This window comes from Lissotriton vulgaris, chromosome 9, assembly GCF_964263255.1.
Source record: "Lissotriton vulgaris chromosome 9, aLisVul1.2, whole genome shotgun sequence".
NCBI lineage: Eukaryota > Metazoa > Chordata > Amphibia > Caudata > Salamandridae > Lissotriton > Lissotriton vulgaris.
In genome coordinates this window covers 571,756,367-571,776,197 of record NC_141697.1, presented here as the reverse complement: position 1 = coordinate 571,776,197, position 19,831 = coordinate 571,756,367, and positions in this window count along the sequence as shown.

Genomic DNA, 19,831 nt, shown 5'->3' with positions numbered 1-19,831 from the left:
ATGATTGATTTAGGTTGCAAGGATATTCAATTACTGAGACTAACTGTAGCCAAGGGTACAATAATAGACATCTATAATATATATGCCAGGGGCATGAGGCTAGGGAATTCTGTTACCTTAGAAGTTCTATCCGCTTCCCTAGAATCCCAGTCACTTGGACATAGAGTAATTTTGGCTGGTGATCTGAATAGGACATTTGAGCCTCTAGAAAACACTGCATACCCTATAGGACTAGAGGAAGATGCCCTCTGGGGCATCCCCAACCTAAATCTCCTACCTGTGAAGCGGTGGACCAAAGATATTTTGTTGTTGAATGCGTTATGTTTGGAGTATGGTCTGAGGGCCCTTAATGGCAGGACAAAAAGCGACCAATGTGGTAACTGTACATTCGACAATGGACATAACAAAAGTAGGATTGACTATGTCATCGTTAGTCTTGAGTTATGGTGTGGTGTGGGTGACATGGAAATTGTGGGGAGAGTAGAAAGCGACCATAACCCCCTCTGTGTCTCCCACTCTTGGTGGAGGGCCGCACGAGTTAACTCAGTGTCAGGTAGTGGGAGCGTACCTGTTGTGGCCAATGACTCAAGAAGGGTGAAATGGCCATATGTCCTGGCTAATCTGGCCACTTTGGAGTCTATTAATTTGGAGGTAGACAATGCTATTGCCGCCATGGAAAAAGTAGATCTTGTATTACCAGGCTCTGTCCAAATAACCGATATACATGACACATTCTTCTCTTTGTTAAAACCGCACTTTACTAAGCCTCTGAAGGCTAATAGGAAAGTACCAGTCACATTGCCAACCTGGTTTAACAAACAGTGTAGGGTAGCTAGATTGGGGCTGGGCAGAGCACTCAAGAGCAGGGACAAGGCCTCGATTAGAACCACCAGGAAATATTACAACGACAGTATTCGAAAGGCTAAGAAGCAGTGGGATGAGGAGTACTGGGAGGAGTTACTGGTGGCTTCAGGGCAAAAGGATTCCAGACTGTTCTGGAAAATTGTGAAATGGGGAAGAGGGGGTGCCCCCAATAATCCCGACAACAATGTCGATGAGGCATTGTGGGTCGAGTATTTTAAACCCCAGTATGCTGAGTGCAGGGATATAGTGGCCATAGAACCAATCCCTATGGTTTTTTGTAAGGGCGATTTATTTCTAACCAAGGATGCGGAACTTGTAATTTCAACTCTGCAGGGGGGAAAAGCCCCCGGGCTAGATGGAATCCCTTCAGACATCTTTAAACACGACAAGGTCAAGTGGGCAAAATATGCAACCCTGTTGGGAAATGGCTTGGCCAAAGGGGCAAAAATCCCCAATATATGGAAGGGGGCAATAATAATACCGATTTTTAAGAAAGGCGACCGGTCACTCCCAGCAAACTATAGACCAATAAGTTTGTTGGCTACTATGCAAAAAGTAGTGGGGAAGATGCTGGTCGACAAACTTATGGCCTGGGTAGATGACAACAATGCCTTATCCCCCTACCAGGCAGGATTCAGACGTGCAACCAGTACGGTCGACCAAATTTTTCGCTTCACCATGCTACGGTGGGGGACTGTACTCCTGGGCAAAGGCAGCCTTTATGTAGCATTTGTAGATCTAAGGGCTGCCTTTGATCTGGTGCCCAGGTGCACGCTGTGGGAGGTTCTGTCCAAAATATGGGTCCCACTTGATTTGCTCACGTTGATAATGCGTCTTCACGAAACCAACTATGCCAAGGTCCAGTGGGGGAGGAATGGGGAATCCACCACTAATTTTCCAGTTGAGCGGGGGGTGCGGCAGGGATGTGCAATGGCACCCCTGCTGTTCTCCCTGTTCATTAATGGCATTGTAGATAGGATATTGGACGCAATGGTTGACGCACCTTCGTTAGCGGGCATCAGAGTCCCTATCCTGATGTTCGCGGACGACACCTTGATAGTGTCTAAGACCCCGTCGGGTCTCCAGCGAGCCCTGAATATTTTTGACGCATTTTGTAAGGAAAGGGGTCTAGAGGTAAATGTAAATAAAACCAAGTTGATGGCCTTTGGGCAAAAGCGCCAATCTCAACCTAGGGTATTTTTGAATAATATTAAATTAGAGCTAGTAAATGTTTTCACATACCTCGGGGTTGAGATATCAAGCAAACTTGGTTGGTCAAGACACATAGAGAAGGCGGTGTTGAAACACCAGCAAATCGCAGGAGCCCTCAGGGCTGAGCAAGTAAAATCCAAGACCAGGCCCATAAAACCTGTTCTTATGGTTTATGACGCAAAAGCTTTGGGCGCAACCCTTTATGGGGCTGAAGTCTGGGGCTTTGAGAATCTTACCACCATTCAAAAATCCGAGAACAGGTTTTTGAGAGGGATAACTAGTCTTCCCCAAAGTACCCCACTAATACCGCTTGGCCTTGATTTAGGCAGAAGATCGCTCAGGGACCGTGCCCGACTGAGGCCTATCCTCTACTGGAGACGGCTATGGACAACCATGGAAATAAGACACTACGCTGAGGGGTTCCTAGCATTAGCCAAATCAGATGTTTTTTGCAAAATTAAATGGCTAAAAACGCTTAGGGACGTCCTTGCGGAACTTGGGCTCTCCAAATTATGGGAAAACCCCCTTGGGGAGGTATTCCCTAGCAAATCCAACATCAAAGAAATATATTGGGATCACATCGACCAGACACTTTGGAGGAGCACAAACTCGGATTCCATGGGGGGTAGATTTATGGAAATCAAACAAAGACCATCCCTAGAAAAGTATTGGGACAGTATAACTGTCCCATTAGACAGGAAACTATTTTTCCAGTTAAGGGCAGGCTCTCTCCCCCTGAGGAGTCTGACGTCCAGCTGGAAAACTAGTAGTGGTTTGTGCTGCCCGTCATGTGGGGCCCCCAATGAAAACGTCGCACATTTTCTTTTTATATGTGAGGCCTATGTAACTCCAAGAAAATCTTGGTTGACTCCAGTATGTAGGAATCTTGGTGTCCGAAGCGGTGTGGAGGGGCTGAGAATTATCTGTTCCTCTACTGAAATGTCCATCGTAGTAGGAACAGCAAAATATCTGGGGTGGGCATGGTCTATAAGGCGGAGGGCTTTATCCCCCAATATGTCTTGAATTTTACATTCTCCTTTGTTTGTTTTATCCTTGCAAATATCTACTGGGAGATACATATGAATTTTAATTACAAAATGCGGCTAATATGTATGGTATGAGTTTTTAATAGTATAAACTTCGGGAATGGTCCGTAACGCGGAGGTCCCTATACCTCAACATGCATTTAGTTTTTGCATATCATGAAAAAGCTTATTTTATCCCAATTGGTAACAATTTTAATGCTTATGAATTATGTATTCTCGATTATAAATTTTATTGTAATTGAATGTTTGATGTTTTAAAAATGTATGAATTTATATGTCTGTGCTTTTATGAGTGTATAACTCGAATAAAGCTTTTTCAATCGAAACAGGTTAGTATTAGATTCCTTACCTTAGAACAGATACCCCAGCAATACCAACCCCGGTGGTGGGTCTGCGAACCAATGATCACACCAGAAAGTCCTGGAGAACGGAACGGCCGAAAAAGCCATCTCTTCGAACTTGGCTGTCCAGGCAGTAGTGTCTTGCGAACGTGTGCAGCGAGGCCCACGTAGCTGCCTGACAGATGTCCTACAAGGGGACTCCCCGACCCAGGGCAGTAGTAGGCGCCGTGGCCCAAGTGGAAAGGCACGAAGCCCCACAGGAGGCTTCTTTTTCGCTAAGGAAAGAGGGCCGCGTCCGCAACACAACTTTGTCCGGATGAACAGAAAGGAAAGGAGGTTGTGAAGAAAGGGCCTGGAGCTCACTCACTCTCCTGGCAGAGGTGATGGCAACCAGGAATGCAGTCTTAAGGGTAAGAAGACTAAGAGGACAGTTATGAAGTGGCTCGAAGGGAGCGCACATCAGATAGATCAGAACACAAGGTTCAAGTCCCACTGAGGCATCATGAAAGGAACAGGAGGGAACATCTGAGTGATGCCCTTCAAGAACCTATTTACAACTGGGGACTTGAACAAAGAGGGCTGATCAGGGAGCCTTAAGAAGGCAGAAATGGCAGAGAGGGAGCCCTTAATAGTGCCCAGAGCAGAGCCCTGATGGGCAAGAGAAAGAAGAAAGAGGAGAACCTCAGAAAGGGGGTCAGAGAGTGAATCCACAGCTTTTGCTGTGCGCCATGCCACAAATTTGTTCCACCTGCAGGCGTATATCAATTTTCTGGAGGGACGCCTGACTGCCAGAACAACATCACAGACTTCAGGAAGCAAGTCAAATGGCCTCAACTGTCGCCGCTCAATCTCTACGAATGGAGGTGGAGGCTGGACAGGTTCAGGTGGAGGACCGTCCCCTGCTGCTGCGACAGAAGGTCCTCCTGCAGAGGCAAACGAATCGGGGAATCGACTGACATGCTGAGTAGCTCGGGATACCAGTATCTTCATGCCCAGTCCGGAGTCACAAGGATGACTTGGGCCCGGTCGCGCCTGATCTTCTTCAGCACTCTGGGCAGAAGTGGTATAGGCGGAAAGGCGTATAACAGATCGTAACTCCACTTGCGACGAAAAGCGTCACCGAGCGAGTTCCACCTTGGAAATTCCAACGCGCAGAACTGATGACATTGCGCGTTCTCTTCTGTGGCGAATAAATCTAACAAAGGCTCTCCCCACTCCTGAAAGAGACCTTGTGCCACGTCCGAGTTCAGACTCCATTCGTGATCCAACATGCACAGACGGCTGAGTTCGCCCGCCCTGGCGTTCAGGGAACCTGCCAGGTGTTGAACCACCAGGGTCACCCCCTGATGTTCCAGCCACTGCCAGAGGTGCAGAGCCTCCTGGCATAGGGTCCACGATCCTACCCCGCCCTGTTTGTTGGAGTACCACATGGCGGTGGTGTGGTCCGTGAACACCTGCACTACACTCCCCCGGACAGAGGAGAGGAATGCCTTCAGTGCAAGCCCGCAGCTCCAGAAGGTTGATGTGGAGCCGGGACTCCGCCGGAGACCAGAGGCCTCTGATCTCCGCCTCTACCATGTGGCCCCCCAGCCCTGGAGGGATGCGTCCGTCACAACTACATGCTCCGGTTGGGGTAGGGAGAGGGATCTGCCGCTGACCCAATCGCGGTCCGTGAACCACCACTGCAACTGTCTTACGGTGCCCTCCGAGATCAAGACATGGTCGGACAAGTTGCCCCGATGCTGGGCCCACTGAAACTTCAGGTCCCACTGCAGAGCCCACTGCAGAGCCCGCATCCGCCACCTGGGGTGAGGCACCGGAAGGATTCAGGAGGCCATCAGCCCCAGCGTCAACCTGACCGAGACTCGGGATAACGGCTGAAAGATCGGAATCAGAGCCTGAATATCCCGAACCCGCTGTTCGGGAGGATAAAGCTGAAACTGCACCGAGTCTAGAACCGCTTCGATGAAGAGGAGCTTCTGAGAGGGACACAGGTGTGACTTCGGCACATTGATGGAGAACCCCAGCAGGTACAGGACGTTGGCAGTAGTCTGGAGGTGGCTGACGACTGTCTGAGGCGAGCCCGCCTTCAACAACCAGTCGTCGAGGTAGGGGAAGACAAACCCCTAACCTGCGCAGATGAGCTGCCACCACCGCCATCACTTTCGTGGACACCCGTGGGGCGCTGGTAAGGCCGAAGGGGAGCACAGTAAACTGAAAGTGCTCGTGGCCTACCGTGAACCACAGGTAGCGCCGGCAGGACGGGAATGTGGAAATAAGCGTCCTGCAAGTCCAACGCTACCATCCAGTCTCCCGGGTCTAGGGCAACTAAGACCTGAGCCAAAGTCAGCATCTTGAACTTCTCCTTCCGGAGGAAGCCGTTGTTGTTCCGCAGGTCCAAGATAGGGCGAAAGCCCCCTTTGCCCTTCTTGGGAACCAGTTTTTCCCTCTGCTCCCTGAGGAGCATCGGAGAATAACTGTGCAGGCTCTCATCGGATCCAGATTGGATTATGCCAACATTCTATATCTGGGTCTCCCAGAATACCTTTTACAGCGTATGCAGGTGACCCAGAATGCCGCTGCGCGAGCCATTTTCGGCCTGCACCGTCGAGCCAGTGTTTCAAAATTGCTGCAATCCCTCCATTGGCTCCCTATACGGAAGAGGATAATGTTCAAGGCCTTGACATTAGCCCACAAAGCACTGCATGCCACGGGTGCAAAATACCTTCAGAAGAGGCTGGAATTCTATCGGCCGACTCGATCTTTAAGATCGGAGTCTCTAACTCTTGCTGCAGTTCCCCGTATAAAGAGGGCACGTCTGGGAGGGCGATCTTTCAGATTCCTGGCCCCTCAGTTATGGAACTCCCTACCATTGTCCTTACGTTCCACATCCAATCTGTTAGCCTTTAGGAAGGGTCTGAAGACTTGGTTATTCGCTAGGTAGAGTTCTGTTTCCTTTTCCTTTGTCTTCTTGTTTGCTGTTATGTTCTTCTTTAGTATCTTTTCTGGGTCTGGAGCACAAAGCGCCGGGACACTCCTTTGGAGTAGCCGTTGTGCTATATAAGACCCATTAATAACATAACATAAGAAAGTAGTGGGAATAACAACCACACCGTACTTCTGGCCCAGGAACGCGCTCAATGGTCCTCTTGGCCAAGAGGACCGTAACTTCCTCTTGTAGAAGTTGCAAGTGATCCCCCTGACACGTGGTGGTACTGTGGTGGCATGGCTGGAGGGGTCGCCTCGAACTGGAGGGCGCTCCAGTCTAGCCTTCAACGTCAAGGCCCAGCAGTCGGGGCACGACTCGTCATCATGGTCGGGCCCCAAAGATGTAGGCACCGGCGATGGGGGTCGGTAACCGACATCAGTCGGTTGCAGTCTGCACAGGGCTTGAACCCGGGCATCCCTACCGGCACTGATGGAGTCGTACGACTCGAAACGGATCCAAAAAGGATCCAAAAAAGCTTAGTCAAAAAGTGACTAAAGGGTATCACTTTCTCCAGACCTGCGCTTGCTGGCGCGGAAAAAAGAAGAACCGACGTCAGCGTGCAAGGGCGGCATCTAAGTACTCCGGCAACGTCATCCCGGCACCAACGACGGACGCGGAGCCGCAGACTACGCCTACCGAAGGGCAGGGGCACTGCTACGCAAAAATTTCTGTATCCAGACTGACGCCTTGGGATATTCTAAGGTAAGGAATCTAATACTAACCTGTTTCTTTCAGATATTTCACATCTCTTTATGGCTCTGTTGTGGACGTTACAGACGGGAGACTACCCTGCAATGAGGAGCATCACCCCCACACAAAGGCTGTCTCTGCAGAACTACACCGAGTAGTATTTGAACTAGGAAGCCACCCCATACCGGTCTCCTGCCCGCGGAAATCAGAAAAAAAGTACTGTAAAAAAAAAAAAATTGGATTGTTCACTTTGAAGTCGTATTTCTTCAGTATAGCGTGATGTATTAATGACCGTGTAGAGTGCTGTGTTCTTTTACATTAATAAAACTCTGTAGGGTTCCCAGATGTGTAAAGCCTGTAGATGAGTGATGGGTAAGTAGTCTCTTGAACTCGTTGCGCTGTAAGGACAGGACACAAACATGTGTATAGCTGCAAGCGAGTCACTAGGTCTAGTATTAGTGTGTCACAAAAAGCCAAGCTCTGTCAATAATTTGGTGGTGTAATGAATGCTTAAAAAAGGGTCTGGGTAAGCAACCTGCAGGGTAATGCAAGCACTCAAGCCTCTTCTAGTAGTCTGATATGTAAGCTTGCTGCGGAGCAGTACTAGCGATTGGGGACGAACAAGTCCAACATTCATTGTCCACCTCATCGGCAGCACTTTCCCATTTGTCTGCAAAGTGCGTGTCCCATGTCGAACATGGAAAGATCACTCACAACCAGCAAACCATTACTCTTCACCACCATCGTCCAACCCAGTCATCCGGCCCTTGCATTACTGTCTCCAATGTTGGCACTTGTTTCACCTCAGCGGGGCAGAATTCGTGTTTGATATTTTTCAGAAAGTCTGCTATGTTGTGTATTCACACAATGATCTGACTGTTGTGACCATGTGAAGTGCATCGCCCGAGAGCAGTCCTAATCTGGTTGTACTAACTCTGCCACCAGGCCAATAAAACAGATTTATTTTCATGTCTGATTGAAAAGAAACATTCAATCCGAAAAGCAAAATAAATGTATATGAGACAAAGGCACCCCTTTTCATGGCAAGTGGTATTCCTGTTTATTTGTGCAGAGCCAACTTTTTTTTCTTTCCAGTGTACTTCTCAGGCTACTCTCTAGACACAGTCATTGTATAAAGTGATATTTCTCACTGCAGGCAGGAGCTGGCTCCTAGATAAGGTACCCTGAACATGGGCACAATTAAGTCTGAGATCACTGCATCTAGCGATGATCAACCTCCCTGCAGCAGGTAAGAGCAGGGAAAAGGGCTGATCTAGTCTAGAAAAGCCTCACCTCGAGCAACACAAATTAAAGTCCGAGCCTCGTCCAACAATGGCACTGTTAAAGAAGAACTAATTGCTGCACCATGTTAACAGTCTTTATGGAAATTCTAGGGGTAGCCTTGTCCCCATCCTACTCCTCACTTCAGCGTTTGGGGCTTTGCCTTCTAACCACAGGAATGAGGTATAACAATTCCAATGTCTGTGGAGGCTAGCCTCACCCACACTTCATTTCAAATGAGTATTGAAAAGTCATATGCCTGTAACCTAAAGCTCATCTACTACTCCACCATCCATCAGCATCATCATACCGAATTCAATCTATCACAAAATAGGCGAATAGCATGGTTTCCTAGGCAGCACAAGACTAACCCCAATAACCACTGGATTAACCCCTAATCTTGCATTCCGGTGAAACCGACAGTCTGGCATAAAACGCAACACCTCATTAGGGGTATTAAGTAATATTGATATAATATTGATACCCTCCTGACTCGCTCAGAGGCGGTCGCTCCCCACGCTCCCTGGCTCCTGGTATCATAGCGCTATTACGCTCCCTGTTCATTGCTGCCAACAGCTGATTTGCGCATCGCTCGCTTTGCTGACATTGTCTCTTGTAATATAACTTGTGCTTGTTTGTTAAATCGTAGCGCTGTATTGCTGTAGCATTGCTCTCATTGCCTGCACTGTTATTAAGAGCTGCCTGGTACGATCGTTTGAAGTACATTGTATTTCACTGATCGCATTGCTTTGCAAGTCATTTGTGCCCGATTGTGCCTCTGCCCATTTCTTTGAGACACCACAGACTGTGCCCCAATATCGCCCTGTTTCGCTTTGCAGCCATTTTGTTGTTGTTGTGCCTCGTAGCCCGTCCCTCCGCCCCGCTCCCGCCTCCCAGCTGCTCCTCCCTCGCCCCACCCCCCTCCACTATCCACATATGACGAAGACATTTGCGCGCAGCGTTCACGCGCAGCGGACGCGCCCCATGCACGCCGAAGGTGCGCCAAAGGTAAGCCCGTCTACGCCCGTCCGCGCCTGGACCGCGCCCAGCGCCAGACCTCCTGGCCCCCGCAAATTCCACTCCACCCGCATAACGTACGACTCTGCATCCCTCTCTGCACTGAATCCCGGCCGACTCCCAGACTGCTACCAATCCGCCCCAGGACACACCCATGGACCCTTCACCTGCTACTCCTGCAAGTTCGATTGCATCAGGACCCACACCAAATCCACAAACTCCAAACAGTGCTCCAACACTAACAATCTGAAGTGCATCCTACTCAACACCCGCTCGGTCCACAGACACGCCATTGAACTTTGGAACCTACTCGACACCACATCGCCGGACGTCGCCTTTCTTACAGAAACCTGGATGAACGCCTCATCAACGCCCGACATCGCCATAGCCATCCCGGACGGCTACAAGATCATCCGAAAGGACCGCAACAACCAAAAAGGAGGAGGCATCGCCATTGTCCATAAGAATACCATCCGCATCACGACCAGTTCCGACGGTAACGTAACAGACGCCGAACACCTTCACTTCCAGATCCACACCGACCCCAGGACCACACTCGGAGGCACCCTCATCTACAGGCCACCAGGACCCCGCACACAATTCAGCGAAGACATCACTGACTTCATCAGCCCACACGCCCTCCCCTCCAAGGACTACATTCTACTGGGAGACCTCAACTTCCACCTGGAAAAGAACAACAACAGCAACACCATCACCCTTCTGGACAACCTTGCCAATCTCAGACTTAAACAACTCGTTGACACCCCCTCCCACTATGCCGGACACACGCTCTACCCAATCTTCACCTCCAGCAAGCACATCTCCTTCAATCACACAACAGCTCTCCATTAGACAGATCATAGCTGCGTTCACTTCAACTACAAAAAGACTACGACCCACAACCAATTCCCCGCAGAAACTGGAACAAACTTACCACCGACCATCTCTTCTCATCGCTTCAACAAAACCCCCCTGCTAAATCATCGGACCCAAACCAAGCAGCCACCAACCTCACACAATGGATCACCCACAGCGCTGACGAATTAGCACCCTTGAAAAACCTTCAAATCAAGCAAGCTAGCAAAAAAGCCCCCTGGTTCAATGACGACCTCAAGAAATCCAAGAAGATCGGTCGCACCCTCGAAAAAGCCTGGCGAAAAAACCCAACCACTGACAACCTGGCCACATTCAAGAACGCCACATGCAAACATCACCAACTGATCCGATCCACCAAGAAATCCGCATTCAAGGACCGACTCGACAACAACGCTCACAACAGCAAAGAACTAATCAACATTGTCAAAGAGTTTACCAACCCCACCGCCGGCACCAATGACATCACTCCATCCCAAGACCTCTGCGACTCTCTAGCCTCGTTCTTCCACAACAAAATCGCTGACATACATAACAGCTTCGGCGACCAGTCCACCCCACCCACCTCCGAACTAAAACCCCCCTCCAACAACCTTTGCACCTGGAACCCAATCACCACTGAAGACACCATCCGCCTGATGAACTCCATCCACTCAGGTTCTCCAACCGACCCATGTCCCCACCACATCTTCAACAAAGCAGACTCCATTATCGCACCCCATCGCTGAGACGTCATCAACTGCTCCCTCAACTCCGCTACCTTCCCGGAAAGCTGGAAACATGCCGAACTCAGTGCCCTCCTGAAGAAACCCACAGCAGACCCCACTGAACTTAAGAACTACCGCCCCATTTCGCTCCTCCCATTCCCTGCCAAAGTCATTGAGAAAGCCGTCAACAGCCAGCTAGCCGCCTTCCTTGAATAATACAAATCCCTCGACCCTCTACAGTCCGGCTTCCGAGCCAAACACAGCACCGAGACCGCCCTCATCGCAGCAACAGACGACATTCGAGCCCTACTGGACAACGGGGAAACAACTGCCCTCATCTTACTTGACCTCTCCGCGGCCTTCGACACAGTCTGTCATAGCACCCTTATACAACGCCTCAGCAACGTCGGAATACAAGGAAAAACATTGGACTGGATCATCTTGTTCCTCGCCGGAAGATTTTAGATCAGAAGCCACCGAAGTCATCTGCGGCGTACCACAAGGATCATCACTCAGTCCCACCCTCTTCAACATATACATGAGTCCCCTTGCATCCATCGCGCGCCAACACAACCTCAACATCATCTCCTACGCAGACGACACCCAACTGATCCTCTCCCTCACCAAAGACCCAAACACTGCCAAAACCAACCTACATGAAGGGATGAAAGAAGTAGCCGAGTGAATGAAGAACAGCCGTTTAAAACTGAACTCGGACAAAACAGAAGTCCTCATCTTAGGATCATCCCCCTCTGCCTGGGACGACTCATGGTGGCCACCGGCCTTGGGAAACGCACTCAAACCAACGGACCACGCACGTAACCTGGGCTTCATCCTCCACTCCTCCCTCTCAATGACCAGACAAGTCAACGCCGTCTCATCATCATGCTTCAACATCCTACGTATGCTCACAAAAATCTTCCGTTGGATCCCCACCGAAACAAGAAACACGGTCACCCATGCACTGGTCACAAGCCGACTGGACTACGGAAACACTCTTTATGCTGGAACCACAACCAAACTACAGAAAAAACTCCAACGCATCCAAAACGCTTCAGCCAGACTCATCCTAGACATCCCCCGCCAAGCTCACGTTTCCGAAAACCTGAAAGACCTCCACTGGCTTCCCGTCAACAAGAGAATATCGTTCCGTCTCCTCACCCACGCACACAAAGCCCTCTACGACCTATGACCCGAATACCTCAACACGCGCCTGTCCTTTTACACCCCCACCCGCCAACTTCGATCGTCCAATCTAGCCCTCGCCGCAGTCCCACGCATCCAAAGATCCACCTTGGGGGGGGGGGGGAAGGTCCTTCTCCTACTTAGTGGCCAAGACCTGGAATTCTCTCCCCACCCACCTCCGCCTTACACAGAACCACCTCTCCTTCAGAAAACAACTAAAAACGTGGATATTCGATAAGTAAAGCACCCCTCCGCCCTCAAGCGCCTTGAGACCCTCTGGGTGAGTAGTGCGCTATACAAATTTTTAACTTGAAGTGGAAATGCAATTATATAGTTGCATTAGGTACTGTGCCCAAGAATAGAGGCTCTCTTTAGGATGCGATATCATCCTGCCAGATATGACATAAAACTCAAATATATTTTTGTAACGTTGCAATATGTACTTCGTTATAAGAGTAACTGAGCATGCAGTTCTTACGTAATGCATTTTAAGGGTCTGAGACACTGAAATCCCTAACCATCTGTTCCACTTATCCTTCTTCTTCTGGAGGTCCGGAGGACAGGATATTAAAAGTAAGCATATGAATAAATATCAATGATTTGCCACAATTGTATAGATAAAAAGAAACTACAGAAAGGAATGACATTCTATGCAGTTTCTACTGTAGATACATCTCCTGTAGATTTAAAAAGCTTGTTAAATGCCCACAATGACACAATTAGCAGAAACACTGTGTTGGGGTACGCAGCCAAGTTCAGCAATTATCCATCAATAATATAGAAGGGAGAGAGCTGTTGCCTAAGAGAATCCAACTTCTGTGTTTTTTCGATATTTTAAAATGCCTGAGTACATCAAGCCCAGTTCTGCTAAGTACCTTTATCATCTTTAAATTTACATACTTTAGGTGACTTTCTGTGGCATATGTTCGTACAAAATGGCGTAGTTCATGACGCTTGGCACCATGTCAGATCAGCAGCATCAAGTCTTAGCTTTTCAGTCTTTGGCCAAGAATATTTAGAGTGGTAAAATCTAGACTTAGGCAATACCCAGCCTTCTTGCATTTAAGTTAGACACTAATAGTGCATAGCTCACCTCAGCCCTAATTGCCTCAAACACAAGAAGAAATTGCAGGACTGAGCCATAAAATAATGAAGCTGGAACTTCTAGAGGTAAAGTTCTAAATAAGAATAACATATTGGAAAATATAGTCATCTTTATCAAGTTTCTCTTCCACATAGGGAAAAAGGGAAGATTCTCCAGTCGCTTACATATATTGATGCATTCCTTCCAAAACAATTCACACCTTGCCTTAAACATATTCGCATTTTTGTACCTGTAACAATCTTCATCAGTAACTCGGGTATCCAAGTAGTCTGTGCCACCTGACTATATCCCGTGACTTGGAGAAATGTAATGTGTCCCACGAAAACCCTCAAATGCCCCAGGCCATAGCACTACAGCAGGCACTGCAATCAAGGGGTAAGGAGTGGAAATCAACATATTACACCCATGAGCTAAAATCTTAATTTCAGAGGCTGCTACCAATAATGGCAGTCTCTGCTGGATAGGAAGACCATTTGTGTAAAAGGTTCCACATAAAATACACATTGACCCCAGAAAGCAGACCGCTGTTTGCTCCCCTTGCAATTCTAAACTTTTTGGATATAGTACGGTTAACACAGTGTAGTACCTAATAAGGTCACCCAGTAAATATGCATGGACGCGTATTCTCATTATCTCCATTACTGCCCATAAACAAAGTTCACTCGACCCTGTCAAAAGTCTATTTGGCGTTGAAGACGAAGGATAATTGGGCATCCCTGGCTTCTGCCCTGTCTAAAATAGTGGCAGCTAGATTCATATGATCTGCTGTACTCCAGCCTGGTACAAAGCTACTGATTGGCAGAAACTAATGAGCAGATTATCTCAGACAGTCTTCTCAATACTGCTTAGATTTTGGTTCCTGTATTTAAACAAATACGAGGTGATACAGGGAGAAACATCCTTTATAACCAAGACAGAATCATGCTGTGTCTTAACAAAGGAGGCAGTAGAACATGTAGTTATCACACATTTGTTTAGCACACAAGTCGTTACAACAACATGCTTTAAGGGGGGGGCATTAGTGGGGTGTAAAGTCCAACACCTTCCCTACTGTTGCGCAGACTGGAGTTGGCAAATCGTTTAAACACATGCGGGATCAAGTCAAAATCAATTACAGCTGGGATGAAGTGGCAATTTACCCAGTTGGGGAAAATACAATCTTCTTAGTGACTGCTCAGGGAGAGAGTCACCATGCCATATAAACTTGATTAGGGAAAGGCTGCAGAGAAGGAAGAGTTAGCGAAATGCGGATTCAAAGGAGATTCAAAGAAATATTGGGAGTTAAAAGAGAAATGATCAAGTGAACAAACATTTTTAGGAAACACTGAAGTGCACCAAGACCCCTATGGGAAAGCAGGACTGATCAGTGGAATCAGAAAGGGTGTCCAGCTCTAAAAATTACTCCAGCAAAAGCATGTTTAGATCAATGTTTTGGCTTTTTAATATACGGAGCAAGACTGCCATCAGAGTAAAATCTCGGCACAAAACTGGCTGAGCGATTACTTTTATGCCTTTAGAGAAGCAACCCCTAAATTCCTTCTTGCACATGATATAATACACGATCTAATAATCACCAAGAGGAGCCGACAAAAAGGTAAATACATAAAAACCGACAAATTTAGAAAGAAAACTGCAAATGTTTAAAGCAAAAAAAATCCGAGGTGGAGGCTCATCTATTAATCGGGCTAGTTAGGAAAATTATGACGGGGGGGGACAAGACATTCTGACATTTAAACGTCTGTACTGTAAACAATTCTGTAATCTCTGGGCTCAAGCCCTATTTCTCGTGTTACCAATCTCAGTGGTACAATATTTATCAATCTGTGAACATTGAAGTACTGGATAAACTCAAAAGGAATTGAACATGCGAGAAAAAATAGCTTACTTTCATATATAGTGCTTCATACCGCACTTCAAAAGGATCTAAATATCATGGTACCATTTTCCAGTTAGACTGCAAAAGGATGGAAGACCGGGTCCGACTAGTCTGGATATGGAACTAGGTGCGCATGGATTCTTTATCAGACTTCACACTTCTGCACGAAACGCACACACATAAATATAATGCTATCTCTAGCACAAACTCCTGTGATAAAACAAAGCCCTAGCAAAGCACATAGGTCTCACCTTCGGAAGCCGGTGTGATAGTTATTTTTAAGTTTCACCCACAAAGCGCTTGCGAAATCTGTTGTAAACCAACAAACAAAAACAAAATTAAAACATGCTTAGAGCCCACCCATTGCTTAACATTGATTGGCTCCCTCGTCACTCTTATTTTCTGGATTCTAACTGGTCAGAGCCACTGCATTGCCATCCTCCTGGGGTTCAAGTGTGTCTCTGCCGTGGAGCAAGGACCAAGTACAGCTTCCTGTCTGCGGCCAGAGTCCTTCCACTGGCCCCCCGATTCCTGCAGCTACTCTTTTTTTTCTCACTTTTTTAACATGCACTCTTATAGAGTGCATGTCTCTGCAGCTCACCATCTTCCCATTGTTACTGTTCTCTCGTTTTGCGAATTGGTAATTCTTGTAATAGATAAATAACCTAAAAGAGCTTTGCAACATTATATTCTTAATTGAGTTTAAGCATGGTGTAATCACATTGAGTGGCAAAACAAACTCAATTTCAACAACAATATATAAATACCTGACTGGCCAGGTGACAATGATGTGCCTATGGGCTTAGGCCAAAGTCAATCTCTAGTGAGTACCGATTTACTCTTCAGGAGCTTGCTGTTTGAAGAATAGCCAAGATCTGATTTTAAACTGCAGACTCCTGTAACCCAAAATTAAACAGCAATCTTGACTGTCTGAATATGAATTAAAAATGTAGGTTTTTTGGAGTACTAACTTTTTTATGTTAAAAGCCTTGTTTCCCTAAGCCAGCCTGAAGTTGGTACTGCAATTGGGCAGTGGCCACTGTTCATTTTTGTTCACAGAACGTAACCAAAAAAATATGTTTGTGTTTTGTCCACAGTTCTAATTAACAGTAGCAGTTGTGCAATACAGACAGTTAGGGTGAGCAGGAAATCAAAAGAGGTCATGAGGCAATGCAAAAAAAACAAGAAACTAGTATGCATTTGTAGCGAGTAAAATGACAAATCACAGAGACACGCCTCAGTACATAAAAATTGTTTGATATTCAGAAACATATCGTAGGTCGCTGCTAAACCTACCACAGATGTATCCCCTTTTTAAAACATACTCCAATATACACTATCTGCATTTAATTACCCTCTTGCCAGCCCCGTCGTGTGAACGGGTACTGAGCAGAACCAGCTGGAAATGTCATTTCCATTTGATTTTGGAGTTCTGCCTTGCAGATGTGTTTAATGCACAGAGGTTAGCATGAGCAGCCATTTTACATGCACTATGCAAATGACAATTAATACGCAAATTAATCGACATTTCCTACTGGCAAGCAGCAGTAATGCTTAGCAGGACAGAGTTCAAATGCAAAAGGGCTGCACTTTTTATATTCCAATTGGCAGGCGTGAGTTGAGCATACAACTGACAATGGGGTCTACTCAGATTTTCATCTTTCTGAGGTCTACATCATAAGCACCATCCAGGTGGGCAATCTTAACAGTATTACCATGCCTCAGTTCAGCGGTGTTTGCTCTGGGCGCTTACCAGTTTACTTTGATAGTGTGACCTGTGATACTGTCTGCATCTGATACTGGATACTCAAAGCTGACATTTGCGAAGTTATTGCCTTTCATTTGACAGTTAGATGTGAAGAGTGCTAATTGCTTGAGAGTGTGCACGGGCAATAGATGGCATTTTGTGTGATGAATGCTGCTTGATAGTCAATGACTGCAGTAAGCGGCTTTCAACGACAACTGTATTCATGCTCTGTCTATTTCACGTACAACAACAGCTGTAACGTTAAAGCAGTATTCAGTAAACAAACTCGTTCAGCGATAAATCTGTGCTTGAAGGCACTGGGTAGAGCTAATGAACACTAAACCCACTCAAAGAGATAGTTTCAGGCTACACTATTTTGTGCCATGAGACCCCCTCCACCCGATCCAACATTTTCACAAAACAAAGAAACATGCATTGGCAAAGCCAATAGATTTTGCCTATGCAAAATATATTGGCTTTGTCAATGTTTCTGAAATTACCATTTCAAACAGAACAGTGAGAGTGCTTCCTAGCAGGCAGAAGTACTAGTACAGGTTTAGAAACACTTTATTTTTGTATTACACCTCAGGAAAGATAAATCCTATTGGTACAAAGTAAATATATTATTGGCCTGTAATTACTATAATATGAAGTCCTAGATTAAACACACTAGGATGACTAAAAATATATATAAGGATGGAGAATGAGAATAAAATATCAGTGGGCAAAGTAAAGGATTGGCCACCAAGCCTGGCACTAAACTGCACACCTTTGTAAGGAGAAGCATTCAGGTTATCAGGCAAAATGCCATCACTCAGTGCAAAAGATGCAAAGATTAAAATGACCTGCCCCAATCAGTGGTGGGTGGAAGCAAAGAATGAGCGACATCTGAACACACTACTAATGGATGCAAAGGGCTGATCCAAAGCCGCTCTCTATGTGTATGCATTTTTATTTATTATTTTTTTGATTACATGACGCTGGCAAGACAACCAACGCTGTGTCTAAGCCGGACTTAAATAACAATGTAGTGAATGGTTAATCATTATTGTGCAACGCGATGTGCATAATGAAATTTCAATGTGCTTAGTCCTGTTAGCTTATAAATATGTTGATAGGGCAATATCCTAGTCGGGCGATACCCTAGTCGAGCGAATCTGAAACTGTACTCTGGGGACCCCTGAAGGTCCCGGACTACTTAGATAATTAAGTAATATTAGCAGATTAAGTGTATATAAATAAAGAAGCAAAAATGTAAACTGCAATTGTTAAACGTTCCATAAGTATGAAGGGAATTCAAATTGGTGGACAATAATTAAGTCTGTGTCATCAGATTGAAATGTGGATAAGTACAAGTCCGCTTTGCGGCATTGTCCCTGCTACTAGCTAAAAGAAACATTGCCATGCAATGGCGGGCGACATCAGGACCCACTTTGGAGGCTTGGGTGGGGGCGGTACAGAAATGGGCACATGCGGAGGAGGAGCTCCTGCTGGAGGAGGAAGCCATAGGCCAACGCAAGCACCCCATATCCCTGGAGTGGGCCATGCTCTCTCACCAGTTTAAACAAGCGCATGCGCGTCCTGCACCGGACACCTCCGAACCCACCCCTACGCTCCCAACGACTCCTGCACTACTATAGAGCTCAGATGCGGTGCTCCCCATTCGCGCCCCCTCCCCTCCCCCCCCATCCACGTCTAACAGCGGTAACCTGCACGCCCCAACATACGTCGCCCTCGCTCTACACTGACGGGAGATACACTCCCACAGTAGATCTCTACACGTTCTATACCCCCCCTCCCCTCCCCACACCTGGCAAGAATCGGCTGCTATCCTGCCATCATTCATGATCCTGCACCTCAGACCCTGTCTCCGTCCTCTTCCCCCCCCCCTTCTTTCCCCTAAACCCACAGTTCATCTCCCCCAGTTATTACTTCGAACTCACATCCGTGCAATGGCAGTTTGACTACCACCCTCATCGTTCCAGTCATATATAAGCAGTTAAGCTGTCTTTCATCTCTTACATGGCATATATGTCCTACTGTACAACTATCAAGTGCATCATGCTGTACTGTGAGTGCTTTGAAAAATGTTAATAAAAACTATTTTAAAAAAAAATCAGATTGAAATGTGGATAGTCATCAAAAAGAATATAGTATGGAAGATGGATGGCCTCAGCTGAATTTAGAAAAGCCTCAACCTTTTCATTAAAAATGCTTTCTTTTTTATATTGAACTGTTATTTAAATTAAATATTTAGTAATTTGTGTATTTGTTTGATCAATGCTGGTTTCTATATTTTGTGCATTGTTTTGGGGGTTCAAATCCTCAAAATTTGCTTGAGCCGAGGTCCCCATTGCTCCAGTAACGAATAAGTGGCGGTCCACAGAAGTCAAAACGCTAAGAACCGCTGCCCAAGTCCAAAAACCAGTCACAGGCCCAGTGAAGGCTCTGGATAATTGGTAACAGCTGTAGAGAGCATAACTTTTGATGGAGGTGCACACACTTGGTGTGCAGAAGAAAACTGGAGTATGAGACCTTCTGAGGTGACTGGTGTTCAGACAATATTTACCTCAATCCCTGCGTTTCGGGTATTATACAAGAAGCTGAATGTGCTACCAAATAAACACTGCTGAATTGCAAAGCATTAATGTGAATGCTGTATAATACTATTTAAGTTACCAGAAGTCCCAATCCTGACAACTGGAATAATTCACCCATAAGAATTTGAAATATCAAACTGTGGGAAAAAAGTCTATGATTAAAATGTAATTAGAGAGAAGCGCTAGGTGCCCAGAACAGTAGGTCATGATTCAGGTCAGGATTAAGGTACTGGCAGAGTAAAATTCAGGAAGACAATTCCAACCGGAAATTAGTATGGCATGAAAAATAATTAAGAAA